General features: G+C 38.0%; 1 long non-coding RNA gene across 2 annotated transcripts in view; it reads left to right on the top strand.

The window, feature by feature from the left end:
* LOC138842851 (uncharacterized) overlaps positions 1 to 20,700 on the top strand; it is a 350,488-nt gene that overhangs the window by 314,989 nt on the left and 14,799 nt on the right. Inside the window, exon 3 of one of the 2 annotated variants that reach the window (XR_011377790.1) lies at positions 17,901 to 18,004. The exons of the other annotated variant lie outside the window; for it this stretch is intronic. This is a non-coding gene — a long non-coding RNA (uncharacterized lncRNA). Of the gene's footprint in view, positions 1 to 17,900; positions 18,005 to 20,700 lie in introns of those variants that run through there. 2 annotated transcript variants of the gene reach the window in all.

Below are 20,700 nucleotides of genomic sequence, written 5' to 3'. Positions count from 1 at the left end.
AGTAAATATACTTATTTACTTTGGGATATATATGCCAATAAAGTCATGTTTTGGGAAGAAACAGAAATACATTTCTAAATTGAAAATGATCTTTAAAGTAATCATTTTGGGAATTATAGACATTTGGTGAATTCCTCTTTGGGAATGCCTTCAGAATCAGAGTCACACATGAAATTCAGGTTTTATTTTATAGCAATATATTTGGGACCCTAATATATATTACCAAGATGTCACATATGTTATTCGTAGAATTTTCAAAATACTTTTTATTGATTTAAACCAATCTATTATACTCCCAAAGTACAATATCCAGTATGACCTAAATGTATAATACAGAAAATCATCCCTGCCCAATCCCTTGCCATTTCTTAAAAAAAGATCTAAACTCTGAAGTACGAAGGCCAGGTAAGTCAAACCTAACTCAAGGCAGATCTGGGTCATTGTCAATTTTTAGTCTAACATATGTCAGTGGGACACAGGAGCAGGACTTCTGTATGGCAGACTGTCTCAAATTCCATCTGTAGAACTGTAACAACTCTGGAGGTCTACCTACCGTGATACCAGAGGAGCTGGAAGCAGTGGAAGTATTGGCAAGAACATAAATCCAATCCTTACAGGGAAATGTAATGAAGCTCTTGATATGCTGCAAGTTTGGGTTCTCAATATTCACAAACTAAGAAGAGATACCATTATTGTTGCCTGTAGGTAGACAAGGCTGATGCAGATAGGGACACACAGAGTGGATGAAAATGGGCCTTGAAATATTTTAAAATAACGTGCTTTAGAACCTAAAGATAACTTTGAAAGAGGTGTATGGTGATACAATGTGAATGGAATTATTTGAATTGGAATCAGTCTTCAGACTTACAAGTTTGCTACTTCGAAGTGCCTCATCATCCATTTGGGTGTATAACTTCCAGTATGTTGTTAAAATAATACTAAATAGGGCTTCCCTGGTGGCGCAGTGGTTGAGAGTCCGCCTGCCAATGCAGGGGACACGGGTTCGTGCCCCGGTCCGGGAAGATTCCACATGCCGCGGAGTGGCTGGGCCCGTGAGCCATGGCCGCTGAGCCTGCGCATCCGGAGCCTGTGCTCCGCAACGGGAGAGGCCACAGCAGTGAGAGGCCCGCGTACCGCAAAAATAATAATAATAATAAATAATAAATAATACTACCCTCTTTTTAAGGTCATAATGCTTATGTTCTTCTGCTTCTGCTGTTTGGATTCTAAATTCTCTGCATATTCAAGTTTGAAATTTGCTCTAAAGAATAATAGGCATACTATGACCCCCAGATCCAAATTGGATTTTTATTATTTTTTTATGCTATTGGAATAACCTATAAGAGTATCACCTGCCTCTGCTCTTGCACAGTAAAATTTCTAATGTTTGAGATACCAAGGTTTTATGTATTATATTAAAAATATACTCTCCACCAATAATACTCCAAAAGGCCAGCTGAGATTAGTTCAGCATTCCATAATTTCTCCCTTATGACCTTTATTTACTCCTATTAATTGTGTGCATATCTGTCTTCACAATTGATTTTAAGCTCCTTTAGGGGTATGGACCATATTTCACTGAAATTTATATCCTCCACATAATCTAGGGGAGAGTTTTCTATTTTATCATTCTTATTAAAATCTTTAGGGCATATAAGAATTCATGTGGATCTAAGGACGAAGTGCAAAAAAAGAGAAATGTGGGAAGGGTGGGTCCCACCTTATAGTTCCACACGGCTGCTTTCCTAGGCAAACTGCATCAGCAACCGTCGTTTTCCTGAAAGAGCTATGCTATGTATAGCTGCTCCTGTGAGTTTACCACGGCGAGGGAGCTCTTAGGAGATGCTCTAAAATTATTGCAGTGAAGTAGTAGAACGCTACCTTATAAGGTCTTGTTTGCTATAACTGAGGATAAGACTGGTAGTAAACTGGGCAACAACCAAACTGAATTATTGTTAAACTGAGGACCAATAACCAATAGGCGGTGATGAGCTGAGAATGTATATGTCAGAGGAACAGGACAGAGGAGCTGCTGATGTACACACAACTGGACAAAATTAGGAACTACTGCAAGGCTAGTACCACCCCTCCACCTTCATCGGGTTAGAATTTTTCACACCCTGAAGGTTGTGGCAAGATGGAGGTGGGAGCACAAATTCCACTCACATTAAAAAATTTTCACTACATATTAAAAAAAAATTTTTTTTGGCTACGCTGGGTCTTCATTGCTGCGTGTGGGTTTTCTCTAGTTGCGGCGAGCAGGGGCTACTCTTTGTTGCGGTACGTGGGCTTCTCATTGCAGTGGCTTCTCTTGTCGCGGACTCTAGTAGTTGTGGCATGCGGGCCCTAGAGTGCACGGACTTCAGTAGTTGTGGTGCGTGGGCTCAGTAGTTGCGGCGTGTGGGCTCAGTAGTTGCGGCACGTGGGCTCAATAGTTGTGGCACATGGGCTCAGTAGTTGTGGCGCACGGGCTTAGTTGCTCCACGGCATGTGGGATCTTCCTGGACCAGGGCTCGAACCCGTGTCCCCTGCATTGGCAGGCAGATTCTTAACCACTGTGCCACCAGGGAATTCCCTTCACTATATCTTAAATGAAGATTGAGCTAAGATGGAGGTAGGAACGTGAAGTATTTATGTTTTATGCATCTTCAAGCAGAAAGCTGAGATTATTTAAAATGTTCATGCAGAGCAAGAAATCGAAATACCAGAAAGGATCAAGTGGCACTGACTTTGGAATATGACCAGGTCTTCAGTTTCTGGGGAGAAAGAAGAGGAGGGAGCTGCTTGAGGAAAATACTTGGAGTAAAGAAAGAAACAGAAACACTATTCTCTTTTAGAAATATTTGGTAGTTAAGTGCTTCAAGTTTTGTCTTTATAGTTAGCCATCTAACTCCTTAATGGAATTAGAGTACTTCGTTGGTTTCACTGTTTGTTTTACATTTTAATTTTATTTATTTTTAATTTTTCTTAATTTTAATTTCAATCTCTTTTATTTTCAAAACCACTAAGCTTTATTTCTTTTTAAAAAACAGAAAATAGTTGGGCTTGTATTAGTTTTCTTAGCTCTGTTAAAAGAAGATTGAAAATGGATTATGAAGTTGCTCATTCATGAACAATCAAATATCGCATTCTTTGCTGAAATGACAGCTTTTGGTTAATTAATTATGTTGTAGGCATTTACACTTCTTCTGTGGGCAGTGCACCATAGCAGAAGTTGCTCACATGAGCAGCTTTAAGAATATTCTACACTTAATACTCACGTATTATAAGAACTTCAGCTAGTAAAAAAGTGTGTTTCTTTTTATTAATTATCATCCCTTCCTTTTGCTTACTTCTCTGGAATCTTTGCTCACGTAAACCTAAATGTCCACTTGTTCTCACCAAAGACATTGAATAAATCGTTCTCTCTGAAAATTGCGCTGTTTCCTAAGCTTTCAATTTCCAATGTATCCCTGAATTCTTCACTCTCTACCCTTGAAACATCCTCTCACTTTTAGTTTGTGTCAACAGCTCACCCTGCCTTATCAATCTCTCTTGTCTCTTCTGTTGCAGAAACTGCCCATGTTAGGAGTGGTGGATATAAGATTTGAGCTTTAATTTCCAATTCCGTATGCTCTTTAACCATGTCCTAAGGAAGCTGTGAGATTTCAGTATCCCATTTTTTAAGCAAGAATTTGTTGTAAATAAGTCTGGCAGATGGCCACAACATCTGGGACAATTAAGCCCCAGGAATGGATGAGTAGTTTTCTAAGGTGAGTAGAATTTTCCATCTGTTCAAATGGCACGTTAGGGGTTTAGACAAGCCAGTGCTGGCCGCTCGGGGTGTTTGCCTTACACAAGCCTACTTTTTGTCCCCCCAGATACTTTCTGGTTGTGCCGCTAAAAAGTGGAGAAAGTAGGAAAATAAATATTTGCTCTTTTTACAGCTGTCTGGCTGTTGTGAATGGATAACTTAGGCTTCTTTGGGTTTAAGCAATGAGATCAAACAGTTTTCATGAAATTCCACTCACATTTCAATGCATGACTTATTTTGGTTTATTCTGTTGTAGAATATTCCAAAGCCAGAAGTAAATGCTAAAGAATAAATTATCCCATTTAAAAGATATGGATGTACCACATAACAGATTGTGGCCACAAACATTCTGAGTCAGACCTTCCCCTCCAAATGCCCCGTCATCCCCTACACCCAGGCAACTCTCTAATTAATGTGTGATGGAATCATACCAAATCAGTATTAGGAACATATTATTTAGAGCCTAGGTTATTATTTTGAAGGTCTGTTGCTTAGGGTAAGCCACAGAAAATCAGTGAATTAGGCAGGATTTTTGTTTGTTTTCTGTTTGAGGAGGTACAATAAGTTGGCTAGTACAAGGAAGCTCTTACATCCTTGCAAACTTCAGTCACATTGCCATGTAAAGTCATTGCCAAGTTTTCAAAAATGAATCTGGACTGCTATTCTAATTCATGACTGTTCCGCCTCCGTGACAGTTGGTGCTCGCTTTTGCAGGGGACACAGCTGAAACTGCGTGGTGGAAGTGTCATTCCACTGCTAAGGTTTTGGATTTTGTTGCTCTGAAGAACTCGTATGTCAAAGAGTAGCAGCTTCTCGGTCTTCTTCTCTCCCCATCAGCAGCTGATATCTACTTTTCTCCCTATTTCCTCCAGACCGTCCACTCCCCAGCATCATTTCTGGAATATAACTCTGCCTTTCTTTCTGCATTTTATTTTCTTTTTGGTAAGCATATAGACTTATATGGTTTGCTAATAATTCCTGAATATGCATTTGCAGCCTTGAATCTCAGTGCCTTTCTGGCTTAAGTATCTGAGCAATCTTATGGCAGTACTTGGAGAACACTGTAAATGCTGAGACCTGACCTTTCAAACAGTTGAAGTATTGACCACACCAGATTTACACTTGGCTGTGCCATTTGCTATCACTGTAGCTTTAGAGCATATATTTGACCTATGCTAACTATTTATTTATTTATTTCACATCTTTATTGGAGTATAAATGCTTTACAATGTTGTGTTAGTTTTTGCTGTACAACAAAGTGAATCACCTATATATATACATATATCCCCATATCTTCTCCCTCTTGCGTCTCCCTCCCACCCTCCCTATCCCATCCCTCTAGGTCATCACAAAACACCGAGCTGATCTCCCTGTGCTATGCACCTCCCACTAGCTATCTATTTTACATTTGGTAGTGTATATACATCAGTGCTACTCCCTCACTTCATCCCAGCTTCCCCGTCCCCCTCTGTGCTCCCAAGTCTGTTCTCTACGTCTGCGTCTTTATTCCTGCCCTGCCACTAGGTTCATCAGTACCACTTTTTAAATTCCATATATATGTGTTAGCATACGGTATTTGTTTTTCTCTTTCTGACTTACTTCACTCTGTATGACAGATTCTAGGTCCATCCACCTCACTACAAGTAACTCAATTTTGTTTCTTTTTATGGCTGAGTAATATTCCATTGTATATATGTGCCACATCTTCTTTATCCATTCTTCTGTTGATGGACACTTAGGTTGCTTCCATGTCCTGGATATTGTAAATAGTGCTGCAATGAACACTGTGGTACATGACTCTTTTTGAATTATGGTTTTCTCAGGGTATATGCCCAGTAGTGGGATTGCTGCGTCATATGGTAGTTCTATTTTTAGTTTTTTAGGAACGTCCATACAGTTCTCCATAGTGGCTATATCAATTTACATTCCCACCAGCAGTGCAGGGGGTTCCCTTTTCTCCACACCCTCTCCAGCATTTATTATTTGTAGATTTTTTGATGATGGCCATTCTGACTGGTGTGAGGTGTTACCTCATTGTGGTTTTGATTTGCATTTCTCTACTGATTAGTGATGTTGAGCATTCATTCATGCGTTTGTTGGCCATCTGTATGTCTTCTTTGGAGAAATGTCTATTTAGCTCTTCCACCCATTTTTGGACTGGGTTGTTCGTTTTTGTGATATTGAGCTGCATGAGCTGCTTGTATATTTTAGAGATTAATCCTTTGTCAGTTGCTTCATTTGCAAATATTTTCTCCCATTCTGAGGGTTGTCTTTTCGTCTTTTTTATGGTTTCCTTTGCTGTACAAAAGCTTTGAAGTTTCATTAGGTCCCATTTGTTTATTTTTGTTTTTATTTCCATTTCTCTAGGAGATGGGTCAAAAAGGATCTTGCAGTGATTTATGTCATAGTGTGTTCTGCCTATGTTTTCCTCTAAGAGTTTTATAGTGTCCGGCCTTACATTTAGGTCTTTAATCCATTTTGAGTTTATTTTTGTGTGTGGTATTATGGTGTGTTCTAATTTCATTCTTTTAAATGTAGCTGTCCATTTTTCCCAGCACCACTTACTGAAGAGGCTGTCTATTCTCCATTGTATACTCTTGCTTCCTTTATCAAATATAAGGTGACTACATGTGCGTGGGTTTATCTCTGGGCTTTCTATCTTGTTCCATTGATGTATATTTCTGTTTTTGTGCCAGTACCATACTGTCTTGATTACTGCAGCTTTGTAGTATAGTCTGAAGTCAGGGAGTCTGATTCCTCCAGCTCTATTTTTCTTTCTCAAAATTGCTTTAGCTATTCAGGGTCTTTTGTGTTTTCATACAAATTGTAAAACTTCTTGTTCTAATTCTGTGAAAAATGCCTTTGGTAGTTTGATAGGAATTGCACTGAACCTGTAGATTTCTTTGGGTAGTATAGTCATTTTCACAATATTGATTCTTCCATTCCAGGAGCTTGTTATATCTCTCCATCTGTTTATGTTATCTTTGATTTCTTTCATCAGTGTTTTATAGTTTTCTGAGTACAGGTCTTTTGCCTCCCTAGGTAGGTTTATTCCTAGGTATTTTATTCTTTTTGTTGTGATGGTAAATGGGATTGTTTCCTTAATTTCCCTTTCTGAACTTCCGTTGTTAGTGTATAGGAATGCAAGAGATTTCTGTGCATTAATTTTGTATCCTGCAACCTTACTAAGTTCATTGATTAGTTCTAGTAGTTTTCTGGTGGCATCTTATGATTTTCTATGTATAGTATCATGTCCTTTGCAAACAGTGACAATTTTACTTCTTTTTCAATTTGTATTCCTTTTATTTCTTTTTCTTCTCTGATTGCTGTCACTAGGACTTCCAATACTATGTTGAATAATAGTGGTTAGAGTGGACAACCTTGTGTTGTTCCTGATCTTAGAAGAAATGCTTTCAGTTTTTCACCATTGAGAATGATGTTTGCTGTGGGTTTGTCGTATATGGCTTTTATTATGTTGAGGTAGTTTCCCTCTATGCCCACTTACTGGAGAGTTTTTATATACATGGGTGTTGAATTTTGTCAAAAGTATTTTCTGCGTCTGTTGAGATGATCATATGGTTTTTATTTTTTAATTTGTTAATATGTTGTATCACATTGATTGAAGAATATATTGAAGAATCCTTGCATCCCTGGGATAAATCCCACTTGATCATAGTGTATGATCCTTTTAACGTGTTGTTGGATTCTGTTTGCTAGTATTTTGTTGATGATTTTTGCGTCTATGTTTATCAGTGATATTGGTCTATAATTTTCTTGTTTTGTGATATCTTTGTCTGGTTTTGGTGTGAGGGTGATGGTTGCCTTGTAGAATGAGTTTGGGAGTATTCCTCCTTCTGCTATATTTGGAAGAGTTTGAGAAGGTTAGGTGTTAACTCTTCTCTAAATGTTTGATAGAATTCACCTGTGAAGCCATCTGGTCCTGGACTTTTGTTTGTTGGAAGATTTTTAATTACAGTTTCAATTTCCTTACATGTGATTGGTCTGTTAGTATTTTCTAATTCTTCCTGGTTCAGTCTTGGAAAGTTGTACCTTTCCAAGAATTTGTCCATTCCTTTCAGGTTGTCCATTTTATTGGCATATAGTTGCTTGTAGTAGTCTCTTATGATCTTTTGTATTTCTGTGGTGCCTGTTGTAATCTCTCCTTTTTCATTTCTAATTTTATTGATCTGACTCCTCTCCCTTTTTTCTTAATGAGTCTGGATAATGGTTTATCAATTTTGTTTATCTTCTCAAAGAACAAGCTTTTAGTTTTATTGATCTTTGCTGTTGTTTCCTTTGTTTCTGTTTCATTTATTTCTGCTCTGATCTTTATGATTTCTTTCCTTCTACTAATTTTGGCTCTTTGTTCTTCTTTTTCCAGTTACTTTCGGTGTTTATTTGATATTTTTCTTGTTTCTTGAGGTGAGCTTGAATTGCTATGAACTTCCCTCTTATAACGGCTTTTGCTGTGTCCCATAGGTTTTGGATCATTGTGTTTTTGTTGTCATTTTTTTCTAGATTTTTTTTAAATTTTCTCTTTGATTTCTTCAGTGATCTCTTGGTTATTTAGCAATGCACTATATAACCTCCATGTATTTGTGTTTTTTACTGTTTTTTTTTCCTGCAATTGATTTCCAATCTCATAGCATTGTAGTCGGAAAAGAAACTTGATTTCAATTTTCTTAAATTTTCCAAGTCTTGATTTGTGACCCAAAATGTGATCTATTCTTTAGAACATTCCATGTGCACTTGAGAAGAAAGTGTATTCTTCTGCTTTCAGTGGAATGTCCTAAAATATCCATTAAGTGTATCTGGTCTGTTTTGTCATTTAAAGCTTACGTTTCCTTATTTATTTTCTGTCTGGATGATCTGTCTACTGGTGTAAGTGGGGTGTTAAAGTCCCCCACTATTATTGTGTTACTGTTGATTTCTCCTTTTATGGCTGTTAGCATTTGCCTTATGTATTGAGGTGATCCTACGTTGGATGCATAAATTTTTACAATTGTTATATCCTCTTCTGGGATCGATCCCTTGATCATTATGTAGTGTCCCTCTTTGTCTCTTGTAATAGTCTTTATCTTAAAGTCTATTTTATCTGATATGAGTATTGCTACTCCAGCTTTCTTGTGATTTCCATTTGCATGGAATATCTTTTTCCATCCCCTCACTTTGTCTGTATGTGTCCCTCGGTCTGAAGTGGGTTTCTTGTAGTCAGCATATATAACGCTCTTGTTTTTGTATCCATTCAGCCACTCTGTGTCTTTGTTTGGAGCATTTAATCTGTTTACATTCAACATCGATATGTATCTTCCTATTACCATTTTCTTAATTGATTTGGGTTTGTTTTTGTGGGTCTTTATGTTCTCTTGTGTTTCCTGCTTAGAGAAGTTCCTTTAGCATTTATTGTAAAGCTGGTTTGATAGTGCTGAATTCTCGTAGCTTTTGCTTGTCTGTAAAGCTTTTGATTTCTCCATCAAATCTGAATTAGATCCTTGCTGGGTAGAGTAATCTTGGTTGTAGGATTTTCCCTTTCATCACCTTAAATATGTCCTGCCGTTCCCTTCTGGCTTGCAGAGTTTCTGCTGAAAGATCAGCTATTAACCTTATGGGGATTCCCTTGTATGTTATTTGTTGCTTTTCCCTTGCTGCTTTTAATATTTTTTCTTTGTATTTGATAGTTTGATTAATATGTGTCTAGGTGCGTTTCTCTTTGGGTTTATCCTGTGTGGGACTTTCTGCACTTCCTAGACTTGACTGACTGTTTCCTTTTGCATGTTAGGGAAGTTTTCGACTATAATGTCTTCAAATATTTTCTCAGATCCTTTCTTTTTCTCTTCTTCTTCTGGGACCCCTGTAATTCCAGTGTTGGTGTATTTAATGTTGTCCCAGTGGTCTCTGAGACTGTCCTCAATTCTTTTCATTCTTTTTTCTTTATTCTGCTCCCTGGCAGTTATTTCCACCATTTTATCTTCCAGCTCACTTATCCATTCTTCTGCCTCAGTTATTCTGCTATTGCTTCTTTCTAGAGTATTTTTAAATTTCAGTTATTGTGTTTTTCATCACTGTTTGTTTGCTCTTTAGTTCTTCTAGATCCTTGTTAAATGTTTCTTGTATTTTTTCCATTCTGTTTCCAAGATTTTAGATCATCTTTATTATCATTACTCTGAATTCTTTTTCAGGTAGGTTGCCTTTTTCATCTTCATTTATTTGGTCTTGTAGGTTTTTACCTTGCTCCTTTTTCTGTAACATATTTTTTTGGCTTTTTTTTTTTTTGATGAGTGGGGCTGTATTCCTGTCTTACTAGTTGTTTGGCCTGAAGCGTCCAGCACTGGAGTTTGCAAGCAGTTGGATAGAGCTGGGTCTTAGTGCGGAGATGAGGACTTCTGGGAGGCCTTACTTCGATCAATATTCCCTGGGGTCTGAGGTTCTCTGTTAGTCCAGCGGTTTGGACTCAGAGCTCCCACCACAGGAGCTCAGGCCCACCCTCCGGCCTGGGAACCAAGATCCCACAAGATGTGTGGTGCGGAGAAACGAAAAAAAAAAGTAAAAAAGGAGCAATACAGTAACAAAGAATAAAAACAAAATAAAATCAGAAAGATAAAAACTATATTAGGCAAGATAAAAATTTATTTGAAACAACTGCAACAAGGTAAAATAAAACCACAACAGAAGAAAAAAGAAGCAAAAACAAAAGCCTTGGCTATGGGGGGTGGAGTTTAGGTGGGGGTGGGACTTAGACAGGGGCGGGGTTTAGGGTGGGGCAGGACCTAGGCAGGTGGGGGGTGACTTTTGGGTGTGGGTTGCGACCTAGTCTCAGGACCCAAGCCAATGGAAAAGGCAGTGGGGGCAGGGCCTAGGTGGGATAATGTTCACGAGTGGCATGGCGCCTCTGCTTAGGACCTGCACAGAAGGGGAGAGGCAGCACCTCCAAAGGAGGGCCTCTGGAGTGTGGAGTTCTATAGTTTGGAAGTTAAGTCCCTGGGTGAGGGTGTGTGGGTGGGGTTTAGGCCCAGTGCAGTTAGAGGGGTCTAAGAGGGGGTCTCCGAGTGTAGAGGTAGAGCCCTGGGTGAGGGTGTAGGGGTGGGACTTGGGCTCTGCACAGCAAGAGGGAGGCTCCTAGGGCAGAAGATTGGGCCTGGGAACCAAACAGCCTCCCCAGTGCCTAAGTGGACAGAGAGAACGCTGTTTGCATTCTGTTCTTCTGTGCCCCCCTCCCCCACAGTCTCCCACAGGGTCTCCCCTGTCCTGCTGGACCCCTAACCATGGGTGGGTCCTGCTGGGTGTAGGAACTCCTCCCCTCCCCCAGGCCCCCCTCAGGGGAGGCTGGTCCCAGAGGTCCAGCCTTTACTTTCGCTCCCCCTTCCCTCCCTCCCACTCCCTCAGGACCCACGTGGCTGGAGGGGGCCTTGGTAGGCAGAGGATCAGTCCCAGGATCTCAGCAGGCTCCCAGGGGTCCAAGTGGGCAGGGGAAACCTGGCCACACTCCCTTTTGGTCCTCTGCCTTCCCAATGGTACCCCAATATCCCCCTTCGGGTGTGGGATCCCTTCCCCTCCCCCAACCACCCCTCAGGGGAGCCAGTCCTGTCCCACCTCCACTTCTCCTCCCCCTTCACTCCCCCCCATGCCCCATGTCCTACCTGGTTTCTGGGGTTTCCTCCCATCCCCTTAGGTGTCTGTGGTCCCTTGCCAGTACCTGGTAGGTGCCCTAGTTGTGCGGAGACATGAATTCCGTTTCTTCCTAGGCCGCCATCTTGTCTCCACCTTGCCCCTATGATATTTATAAAATGGAAATAATCATTCTTTAGAAACCTCACAGGGTTATGAGGCTTAAATGAAGTTGAATCTTTATGTTTGATATAGTAAATGATAAACAATTGTGTTCTTCTCACTGCCAATCTCTTAATTGTTGTAAACTTTCAACTTTGGAATTATCCTTAATTGTTCACACTTTTATCTTCTAAATCAAATCCATCACCATGTTCTATTAATTAGGGTCCCCCTCTTTCTCTGTGTCCATGGCTACATTTTTTATTGGTTCAGACCATCACTGTAAACCAGGAGTACTGCTGTATTTTATATCCAAATTTCTTTACTTTTTTTTAGCCCATTTAATATAATTAAATTTTCTTTCAATTTAGCAAACATCATTTTGAACCTACTATGTGCCGTAAAGATTGCTAGGCCATATTGTAAGTGGCCTTGGAAGACACTATTAGTTAGAGCTTGGGCTCTGGAGCTGGATTGCTTGGCTTCAAATGCCAGCTCAACTATTTATTAGCTATGTAACTTTGGACAAGTTAGTTAATATTTCTTCATTTCAGCTTCCTTGTCTCTAACAAGGATATAGATAATAATAGTATCTCATGTCATAATGATTATCATAAGAAATAAAGAAAATGGTGCATATAAACATGCCTAACATGCAGAAAGCACTCAATTATTAATTTTTCTTATTATCTTTGAATTTTTTTTCAGCATTGGCCTCCCATTTTGATACCTACAATGACCACCTCTTCAATATAAATTAAATTGGAGCCTCTGTATTTGAGTTTTCCATTAACTTCCTTTTAATCAGTTCTCACTAAATTCTTTGACACCTGCATAAACATAGACATTTAGCCTGGTGGCATTTAGTCCATCATCCCTAGACTTCCAGTCACTGACAGGGTTTCTCCACAGCATAGATTCTCTGTCTTAGTTAAGCCATTGTACTTCATGTTTCTTTATTTTTATCTGATGTAGTTCTAGATTCAGTGCATTTACCCAAGTCATTCCTGTTTTTCTATTGTTTATTTTTTTTGCTAATTTCAAACATTCTGCTTTGAACTCGCTTTTCCTTTCCCTAAGTGCTCCTAAACTAAGCACTCTTATATTCTCTCTGCTTTTAGAATAATGATGTTCTGCTTGTGCTATGTTGAGTCCCTTACTCCATAAGCCTAAGTCTTTCTGCTCCAGTCATATTAGTCTCCTGCTATTCCTGAAACATGCCGAGCATTCATCTATCTTAGGGCTGTTGCATCTGCTTTTCCCTTTAACTGAAAATAATGTTTTTCTCTAGACATATGCATGGTTTATGGTCATACTTCATTCAGATCTCTGCTCAAATATCACTACCACAGAGAGTCACCCCATCATCCTTACATGGTTTCATTTTTCTTTGTAGTATTTGCTATAGGTAGATCTGATATTTATCTATTGTCTTTTTTCCTCACTAGGGGGCAGGGCCATTGTCTTGTTTTGTTCCCTGTTCTATCCGTAGCTCCTGGCACAGTGCCTTTTATATAGGAGATTCTCAATTAATATATATTGGATGGATGAATGAATAAATTATAACTTGACATTCCCCACCAAAAATCATTCTAAACACTTAAAATATTTATGGACGATATATTTGATTTTATAACATACCACTGTATATTGTGATATTGATGAAAACATGCTGGTTTTAGGACAAAACTGACTCAAATTTCCAATTTCTCAATATTATCTGAGTGAATCTCAGTAAATATTTCTCTGAGCCTCAACACCTTTATGTATAAAATATAGTAATACTCACTGTGATGATTAACTTTATGTCAGCTTGCCTGGGGTATAGTGTCTAGTTATTTGCTCAAACACTAGTCCAGAAACTGTTGTGAAGACATGTTTTAGATGTGAATAACATTTACACAAGTGGACTTTGAGTAAAACAGATTACCTTCCATAATGTGGGTGGGTCTCAAACAATCAGTTGAAGGCCTTAAGAGGAATAACTGAGGTTTTCAAAAGGAGAAACACTTCTGCCTCAAGACTGCAGCATAGAAACCCTGCCTGGATTTCTAGCCTGATGGCCTGCTCTAAAGCTTTTGAACTTATCACCCCCACAGAATGCTGTTTGCCAATTCCTTGAAATCTCATATATTCTTATTCTCTCTCTCTCCCTCCCTCCCTCCCTTTTTCCCTCCCCCTCCCCCCCTCATTCATATATATCCTCTCTCCGTATGTGTGTGTGTGCTTATATACATACATATCATATCATATTGGGTTTTTTTCTTGGGAGAACGCTGACTAATAAACCTACCTTGCCTGATTGAAGTTGGGATTGAATGAGGCATGTTTAAAACTCAGTAAATAGTACAGTAAATTCTTTTGGCAGGTTATTGTGCCTGCCACATAGTAGGTGCTCAATAAGGATATGATGAAAGAATGAATAAATATTTTCCAGAACAAATATTATTCCAGAAGACTGTAAAAGCTCTTACATTTTGGTCACCATTAATCATTTCTGAATAGTCTTTTTGGCTGAATGTACAGCACATTGCATTCCCTGTAAAGGTCTAAGGAAGCCTATTCATATGCAACATCATTCACTGAAAATAAGTCAGTATTTCTTTTATGACAGCAAAAGTACTGTTTGCAAATGAAAGGAGGTCGAGTGCCAAATCACTCCATGAATCTTCTAGCAATTTTTAGATAAATCTCATTTTCTACATCTGAAAACACTAAGAGTGTTTTGAACACTAGTTAGCTAATTGGGGCCATGGTCTTTGAAAAAATATATATATATACATATTATACAAATGTTAAGTATTTTAATTCAGGTGGAAATGGGAAGTGGCAAGGTATCTTTTAAATGTTTGAGCATCTGGAAATTAAGTACACGTATTTGAAGAATATACAAATTCAGATGGGGTTCTAGTAAGAACGTATTCTGTTTCAAAGAACTGAGAAGATTGAAATAGTCACTGTTGAAGCTGAACAGATTTCATGGATTTTAAAGGTATTTTGCAGTATATGGACTTGGAGGCCTATCAGGTGCCATCGTATTTGGGGTTTCCCTCAAGGTATCAACTAGAAGACTAAGAGATAGACCCATGTGGCAGGGATGGCCGAACAAATACCAGGACCGTGTTAAGAGTCTTTAGTGCCAACCAAACACACTCACTAAAGGCTAGGCTCTTAGAGAGACAGTTAGGGAGAAGATGAGAGGAGGAGGGAGTGATTGAAAGATCCAAAATGAGATGCTGGAAACCAGATTGTCTGCCTTCAGTTTTGCCCAGTTTCCCAGCCAGAGTCTTCCAAAAGAAAACAGTATTTTTTAACTCCATTGACATTCTTACCGTGGTGGAAATATCCTGAAATTCAGTAGAAATTTGAATTTCTACATTGTTAAGCCTTAATGTATGACAAGTTTCTAATCCTACTGCCTCTGTCTTTCCAATGCCCCTTGATTTGGTAGTTGGTCATAAATGTCCTAATGAGAATGTTTTTGTTAATTAGGATAGGAAAATATCCTAAAAATATGAAAATATCTTTACCAATTTTAAATATGCTTGCATTATAAACCTACTCACTGGAATAACCAGCTCCTCAAACATCATTAACTACTTATTTAAAAATTCATTTTTAACACTTTTATATTATATCAAGTTTTATTGCAACAGATGCTGAAATAAGCCTACCAGTTTCATGGGGATTTTAGTGACAAGATAGGGGAAATGTCTAGACTTCAGTTCTTTTCTCAGTACTTGAATTCAGGCCAACTGCAGGATATCAGCTTCTACATGTGCTCAAGCTCTCAGATTTTTTTGTTTTAAATGAAAGTTACATAGATTGGAACATCAGTGCATTGGAGATATTTGAGGGAAAGAAAGAGGACAATAAAAGAATAAAAGTGAGTTCGTGGACTTCCCCCTAGAATCCTAGATTCCCTAAATGACATAAAATGTCATGTGGCTATGTGTGGCTAGATAGTGACATTTTGGACATAAATTGAATTCCCTGTTTGAAAGAAGAAGAGAGGTTTGTCTTAGAACAATAAAGCTTGCAAAAATGAAGTACTGTAAGCTGAACTGTATTTAAAATTCACTATATATATGTATAACTGAAAAACTTTGCTATACACTTGAAACCAATACAACATTGTAACTTAACTATACTTCAATAAAGAAACATAAAAAATAAAAAAGATGAAAGAGAAAAAAATTCACACTACACATCTGTGCCATAAGGATTCAGGAGTTGTCCCCCACGTTGTCTTGTCAGTACTCATTTGACTTGTAGTGGGCATATGGCAGGGAGGCATCAGAGCATACCTGAGAGCACACACCACCTGGGAAGCAAGTGGAGATGGCGGTAGCAGGGGAATAATTAGGGTGGCCTTGAAGGGGAAGGGCATTACAGGGGATTGAGACTGTTCTCCATAGCCAATCACTGAGATTTACTGCAGTATGAGGAAGAGGTCAGGGACCAGCAGAGTGACTTAGGAAGAACCATCCAGGGATCTATTCTAACCCAAATGATCTGTAATTTGAGGGATCCAGTCTCTGAATGCTCCCCCAAATATACCATCATTTTTCACTAAGCAACATGGAATTTGCTACAAATGACTATTCTGTTGATACGCAGAGGTCTAAAGTGCCTTCAATCTGATAACACTGTTCGGTAGGCTTTGAGACACCACTCAGCATGTGCATTTTTTAAGAGAAATTAAAATAGTTGCCTCAAAAGCTTTCAACAGAGGGGAAGAACTTCCCTGCACCCCTGTCTCTTTAGTTTATATCTCTAAGTTCCATTGTTCTGTGCATAGCTGTCTCTTGGGCCTTTTCAGAAAGCCTTGTCACCAAAGTTAAAAATACCTGCCAAACTGGATTCTAAGAAGAGCAATGCACATCTTTACTGACTTTTTTGCTTGTTTGTTTTCAGTTTTGCTAAATTGCAAGTACATCATTCTCTGCACAGCTGGACACTGTGCTCTTTCAAATATTTTTCCCTTCTCAGAAATTAAAAAAAAAATATATATATATATTTGCCAAATTATCTTTCACCAAAACATACCCCCCCAAAATCATTTTATTAATTTTTTTTATGCTTCATGGTGACAGATCTAACTTCAGAAACGTGTCACTAAAGGGCTAGATAACCTGGTATTACTTCAGACAGACAGCCAACATGTTGGCCACAGGTTTTATTGTCCAAATCTGCTCAGTGAAACCCCACACCAACAGTGGCCATTACGCAATAGAGCTACGGATATTGTCAGAGAATCTAGAGACCATAAAAATCTGTATGTTGTATGCATAAATTTTCATATGGAATTAAAGAGGTCTTAACTTCAAGTGGGAAATTGTGACTTCGTGAACTTAATGCTTTGATCTCAGTGGTCATATCTGGACATCTGAAATTTACAACTGGTTGTGCCAAGATACTTGGGAAGAGTCGGGTAGGAGTGAGAACATTCTTAACAATTAGCAGGGGACTAAGCTTCAGATAATATACATAAGCACAAATGGACAGAAAAGGTCTCTGCTGTTCTGTTTGTCTCCTTTTCCACAGGTACATGAGGCCAACAATTTAATTTTCTATTTTAATTAATCTGGTAGCCACAGTTGAACACTGGCTTGTGGTAGAGAAAGAATTGGACAGTTCTTTCTGACTTCGTATTTTTGTACTTTTCTTCTATCATATTGTCTTAATATGATAAACCATAACTACAATAAAGGAAAGAATTTGGAGACAATCCACATTAATTTTACAAGTACTTAGATCTCTCCCTCTCGAACCTCACAGGAGCTGCCTGAGTGATTGTTCATGGATACTGAAAATAGCCAATCATTTGTTATCCATACAACTTCGCTTCTGAGAAAAATACATTAGGAAAAGGCTTGCTCTGGATTTTCCAGCATGCAAAACTCCATCAAATCAGTTCAACATGCAAAAACAATTTAATAAAGCACTTACTTCCCCTGGGCCCAAGGTCATATCTATGTAGAACTGAGGAATTGAAGGTTTTTCAACACTGTTATTGATTTTCAGTCATTTTTAACTTAGCCAGACCAAGTAATATTGACATATACTAAATACAACTCTTAACCATTAGGATGATTAAAAAGAACATAACTTTTCTAAACAGTGCTTTACATTCCTTTTACTTTTACAATCATAACATTTTCATTTATTAACTTAACACATACTTATTGAAAATAAACTGTGCTCCAGGCATTGTGAAAAGGTTTGAGAATATAAAGATAAATAGCAAAATCCCGTCCCCAAGTTGTTAAAAAAATCTTAGTGCTTAAAAGGAATTGCAGAGCGCTTTTAATCCATTCTGTCACAATATCCTTCACAGTTGCTGTCACATGTCTCATGGAACGGCTGGTGGCAAAAGCCCCGAGGGGGAGAATCAGAAGTCCTGAGTTTGAATCCTGACTTTGTCCTCTGCTTGCTGAGTAACCTTGGATAAGTCAGTGAATACTGAAACTCTTAAATTTGTTTCCCAATTTATAAAATAGGGACTCGGGATGTAGTAATACCTGTCACTTAGGGTTACTGTAAGAATGAAATGGATTGATACCATGTCAAATGCCTAACAGAGTGGCTTGCATGAAGTCAGCATTATAAATAGTAGCTCTTTTCAAGGAGTTAACAGCCAAATTAGACAGCTCACTCTGTTTTTCAACAGTTCTCATTGTCACAAGGTTCTGAAATTTGCCTTCCTGCGAATTCCGACCACTGGAACTCATTATGCTCACTGGAGCAGATAAGTTTAATTCTTTCTTCCACATGAACACCCTTAAGACAGCGGAACACAGTTTCCACCCTTCTTGATTTCTTCCCTGTTGAGCGTCTGCAGTGAACTTTTATTGTTACTTAACTATTTTTTCTTAAGTATAATGAATATATTAAAACCTTCAAAACCATTTACACTAGGGTGAGAATCAGTATAGGATGGAACATTTCATACTGAATTTAAATCTGTTTAGTAATTGAAATCAGAAAATAACCTCTCCTCCAAGTTTTACTTAGAAGATAAACCTCCATCAACTTTCACCAAGGCAGTAGTCTCCTAGTCTATTTCCAGCCTGCTTACTGAGTCATGTTGTAAATACAAATCTATTTCCCTATTGGTTGCCATAAATAAAACTTCCCAGCTTACTTAGTACAGTGGTTCCAAACTTTTTGATCTACTAACCCCTTTACACCCTTAAAAGTGATTGATGATTTCCAAAAGCTTTTGCTTCTGTAGGTCAAATCTATATGTACTTACTGTATTAGAAACTAAAACTGAGACAATTATTAATTCATTTAAAATACAACAGATTTATTATATATTAACACAAATAACACATATTTATGAAAAATAATATCTTTTCCTAAACAAAAAAGAAATAGTGAGCAGAGTGGCCTTGCTTAATATTTTTGTAAAATGTTTAATGTTTAGCTTAATAAAAGTCAACTAACTGTCTGCTTCTGCATTCAACCTGTTGTGATATGTTGTTTTGTTTGAAAAATGTGACAAAAATCATGCCTCACAGAGATACGTAGTTGGAAAATGAAGGAATATCTTAATAGTCTTTTTCAGATAATTGTGAATATCCTTCTTTGGTATTACACCAAATCTCAACAAATGGTAGTTTCTTACAGGGTAGTTGAAATGTATGATCTCAAGTGATGCCCATGACATTTAAATTAAAATCTATTTGTCTAACTTGCGCTTTAAAAGGAACTTTTACCCATGTGTGATCTTGTAATACCATGTTTTGATTATATGAAAAAATTGGTTCACTACGTTATACAGATATTGCAAAGGTTGATGCATTTCACTATATAATATCAAGAAATCACATTCACTGATACCATCCCAAATCTCATTTTTTCTTAAAAAAAAATTGTTGTATACTGGGATGCTGTTAAGTTCATGATGGCAGATACAAGTTTTCCAAAATTCTAATTTTCTTTGAAATTTGTCATTGGCAACAAACACTATTAGTTATTTTCCTTACAATGACAAGTTCACTTTGTTCATTTTCAAGAAAATGCCTGCCAAACAAAACTCATTTCAACATTTTGGAACACCCTGAAAGAGTCTTGGGGACCCCAGAGGTCTATAGACCATCCTTTGAGAACTGCTGTCTCAGCTTTTAATAAGATCCCCTACAAGTTGCAGCCTACCTTCCAGCCCTACCATACCTCTAATCCTCTCTGGCCTAATCTAATCTATCTTTCCTCTCATCTGCTCTGCTCATTTTTTGGCCAAGATTGATGAACTCTTTCCTGATATTTTTTCCATGTATTATTAAAATATTATTAAGATAATCCCTCCTTGAGTTGTTACTATATATATCGTGTACTTTCTTTTAGCGTTGACCTTGCATAGTTTCATTTGTTTATATACTTGTCTCTTCCTTTTAGACAGTTAGTTGCTCAAACACTGGAACTCAGTCTTGTTAGTATCTATATCAGAAAGTAAATACTAGATCTACCAATTATTAGCTTGAACAAGTTTTTTAACCACTCTGTGTCTGATTTCTCACTTGTAAAATGGAGTACCATTACTTACTCCAGAGAGGACTGAAAGAGAAAATGCATATATCAGCTCAAAATACTGTTAAGTATGATCATTATTACTACATGTTTTTGAGGGATTACCCCGTTGATGAGGTATTTCCTGTTTTAATATCAAAAGGATTAGTTATAGTTGAGTCTATAGCATTGTCTGAGTTTACAAGGGTTTCTTGTCTTGTATTTTTTATTTAGGGCCTAAATTCTAGACAATGATTTATTTGGGTAATTTTTGATCTATTGTGAGTTCTGTTTGGTAAGCAAACATTTTCAGGTTAGATACTTCTGTCACTGTGTTTATTCTGTGAAGTACCATATTTTAAGCACATGTATGTGGTTCAGGCCCTTACTGATGCAGTCATTCTAGACCCTGTCCTCTACCTGACCAAGAAATCTCTCACATTACTCCTCAACTCTCCTCCCTACTGCTGCCATTTCAGGGTTGATCCTTATCCCTTCTCTTCTGGACTTTTCCAAATAGTCTCCAGTCTCTCTCACCTACAATTTAACCTCCATTCAGATTCTGGAGAGTGCAAATTCTTCATAAAATGCTAATATGACTAAAAACCTATCTTAGCTACTTGTCA

Source organism: Globicephala melas, chromosome 10 (genome assembly GCF_963455315.2).
Source record: "Globicephala melas chromosome 10, mGloMel1.2, whole genome shotgun sequence".
In the NCBI taxonomy this organism is placed as follows: Eukaryota; Metazoa; Chordata; class Mammalia; order Artiodactyla; family Delphinidae; genus Globicephala; species Globicephala melas.
Note: the sequence above shows the minus strand (reverse complement) of the source record. Positions and strands in the feature narration are given on the sequence as shown.